The sequence below is a fragment of the Miniopterus schreibersii genome (genome assembly GCF_964146895.1).
Source record: "Miniopterus schreibersii genome assembly, chromosome: 1".
NCBI classification, from domain to species: domain Eukaryota; kingdom Metazoa; phylum Chordata; class Mammalia; order Chiroptera; family Miniopteridae; genus Miniopterus; species Miniopterus schreibersii.
Window position 1 is genome coordinate 115,584,365 of NC_138101.1, and position 3,509 is coordinate 115,587,873.

A 3,509-nucleotide genomic window follows, 5' to 3' on the forward strand; every position below is an offset into this window, starting at 1 on the left:
CCAAATGATTAACTCTTCTCACTCATATTTTTAAAATATGCACAGGAAATATTGATATCCTAACTCTTCTAATACAAAATTTTAATTTTGTAAAATTCTGTAATAATTATGTATATTATAAACAGAATATTTTATTAATGAATTTTATTTACTGTAAATGTTCCCAAAATTATTCAAATCTAGACTGGGAAGAAAACAGGCAAAAGTAAATCTTAGAATAAATTACTGCTTTAAACCTGATGCATATGTGATGGTTCTTAACTCTTAAATATAATCAAAGAATTGGAAAACTCTTTAGAATAAGTTTAGAAAAGGAATACATTTACTAAAATTTAGGTTTACTTAAACGTGATGGGGATACTAACAAGAGTTTAACATGTATTCTGTATTGTTGGTTTTTAATAATTGTAGTTCCATTATACAATAGATATTCAATATATGCTATTTTTAATGTCAACAAAATGTTAACACACTGCTTCTAGTGAGCACTGGGAATATATACTGAAGGAGGGGTATTCTGTTGAAAATTTCTAAATTTACAGGAAAAAATAGAAATGGGTAAAATATTTTCAATATTGAGTTCTTTTTTATAATTTTTTCATGAACCCTTTGCACCTACTTTTTATTTTGCATGTAAGATTCATGTGTAAGTGAGGATAAAATTTGACATAAAATCATTTTAAATTTAAAATATAGGTATCTCATGGTGTTCCACATGGAGCTTATGATTTCCATGTACCTAAGTTCCTGAATCCATTTGAGAAGTATAACATAATTTCTACAATCTTTATCAGAATAAAAAGTTGATTATTTTCATGGAAGGATAAAATATTAATTACATTAATTAAATTAATTCTATTACTGTGATTTTAATATTTAGAGGTTTGAAGAGAAAAAATACATTTGAAACCTGTTATCTATCAAAGTACAGAATGTAGAATTTCCTAAAGTTTCTTCTCAGTCCTTGGCTCAGTAGTGACTCTGGATATGTGGTTCACAGTGAGACAAGACAGAGCAATGCTCATTTCACTGCCTGCAGTTTCAGCAAATTCTACAGTGACTGAGTCAGGATGGAAACACGACTACAGGGTGATGCAGAATTGACAGTTTTCTTTAGGACCTACAAATGAAGCATCCCAGGAGGGAATAATAGGGACAAATGTTTTCCCCAGACCTTCATGCAGTTTTATTTATTGTACCACAAAATGGTATTTTCCTTTTTGTAGAACAAGGCTTCTATTTTTAATATGTCAATGAAATGGAGCTTCTTATTTTGGGTACAATATTTCAGGAACATGTCTAATGTAGAGAAACGTAAGTATAAACAGAGAGGTTTGTTTGAAGGATGTTAATGAACATCCGAAAAGTAAAACTAATTTTTTTCCATAAAATCACAATAAAACAGATTGCTTTCAAAGGCTACTTCCACAGAAGATAGGTTTATAGTTCCTAATATTGATATCACATATGAACATGAATAGCATTTTTCTTAACAGCTATAGGTAGGTAATTTGTACTTGAGAGAGCAACATGCATGTTTTGTATTTGAGTGAATTTTGAGTTATAATATCAGAGGTCTGATGTATGATTTCTACTGTTTTCCCCCCCTTTTGTCTCCATGTATTTCTTTTCTGTGGCATTTTAACTTCTTTTAGCAACTGACTGGTTCTTTCACAGAGTATGTCTATTTCTTTGACCTACAATTCTGGCCTTCTGTATTCCTCAAATATTCAGTCCTCGGAGTATATGTATTTAAAATATTTTCAGTGGCCTTGGCCAGTGTGGCTCAGTGATTAGATTATGGCCCTTGCACGAAGTATCTCGGGTTTGACTCTTGGTTAAGGACAGGTGCATGGGGTGCCTGGGTTTGCAGGGTCAATCCAGTTGATGTGTCTCTTTCACATCCATGTTTCTCGTGCTCTCTCTCCCTCCCTCCCTTTTTCCCCTCCCCCTCCCTCCATTCCTCCCACTCTCTCTAAAAATCAATGGAAAAAATATCCTCTGGTGAGGATTAACAATACACACACACACACACACACACGTATATATGTATGTATATATATTTCAGTGAATAACAGTTTTTAGATGTCCCACCATTGTGCTAAACTCACATAAAGAGTTGGTAGTAAGACATACCCTGCATTTCTCTCACTGGCCCCACCCAGGAAGCTGCCTGTGACCTGCCTGAGTGCAGGGAACAAAAAACCTGAAGGGGCAAGACAAGTTCAGTAAGCCACAGGACTATTTGGAAAAACCCAGGAGAAGCCGCCCAAAGAGCTGGTCAATGTGTGGTCATTGAAGATAAGACAGGAAATGAGAGTGGTTGACAGGCAAATAAGAGATATTCAAATAGAAGAAGAAAAAGTGAAATGATCTGTGAAAGATGCTGCCAAGAAGGGTCAGAAAGACCTCTCTGTGGTCCTGGCCAAGGAGACGGTTAGGTCAAGGAAGGCTGTAAGCAAGCTCTGTTCATCCAGAGCTCACATGAACTTTGTGCTCATGGGGATGAAGAACCAGTTGGCAGTTTTGTGAGTGGCTGGTTCCCTGCAGAAAAACACAGAAGTGATGAAGGCCATGCAGAGTCTTGTGAAAATCCCAGAAACCCAGGCCACTATGCAGGAGCTGTCCAAAGAGATGATGAAGGCTGTCCAAAGAGATATTAGAGGACCCTTAAAAACATGGATGACCAGTAAATGAAAGAAGCAGCAGAAATGGAAATTGACAAAATTGTGTTTGAAATTACAGCAGGGGCCTTGGACAAAGAACCTAGGGAAGTGACTGACACCTTCCCAGAGCCTAAACCTCCAGGAACGATGGCCACTTCAGAAGAGGAGGAGGAGGAGGAGGAAGAGGCTCTGGAGGCTACACTCTGCAGCCAGGGGCTGCCCAGCTGCGCCCTCAAGCTCTTCTCATGGCCATCAGCCAGGTGTGCTCACACTCCTCTGAAATGGCCACAATTTACGTATCTCTTACACTACATCTCTCTGACGAGTCTTTGCATTCTGGAGAAGGTTTTTTTCACACTCTGCAGAGGTTTGGGGATCTCAAAAGATTGCTCTTGTGTCATGTATCATTTTCAAGAGTATAAACAAAAGTATCTTTTTGAGGAAGAGCAAAGAATTTGGTCTTCTCACAAAACACTTCTGAGAATAGAGTTCATTGCCTGAATGTTGAGGACTCCGCACATTTTTGTTTGTAAAACACTATATAAATGGATTTTAATAAATTTATGCTTTACCAGCAACAACTAAAAAGGATATACCCTGTGTTCAAATATATCCACTTTAAGATCCCTGGCCAGACCCTTCACCATATTATTAACTAAGAATTATATACTTTTCTTGCCCCCTCTCTGTCTTTTTAAAAATTTCTTTGCTCTCTCTATCCTATTTACATAAATAGATCACACACTGTGCCTCTCTCTACTGTTTTACTGTTTAATCATTCTCTTCCTTCATCTTTCTTTGTCCCAGGTCTGACACAGCTCCGTTTGGACCAATTCCTTTTTT

The 3,509-nt window shown here is 36.8% G+C and overlaps 1 pseudogene across 1 annotated transcript; it reads left to right on the forward strand.

Moving 5' to 3' along the window:
* The first annotated feature begins 1,295 nt into the window (after positions 1–1,295).
* Positions 1,296–3,167, forward strand: LOC308563229 (charged multivesicular body protein 3 pseudogene; annotated as a pseudogene). The gene is made up of 3 exons: positions 1,296–1,314; positions 2,240–2,454; positions 2,575–3,167. The product of its transcript is annotated as a charged multivesicular body protein 3 pseudogene (transcript).
* Positions 3,168–3,509: the final 342 nt, after the last annotated feature.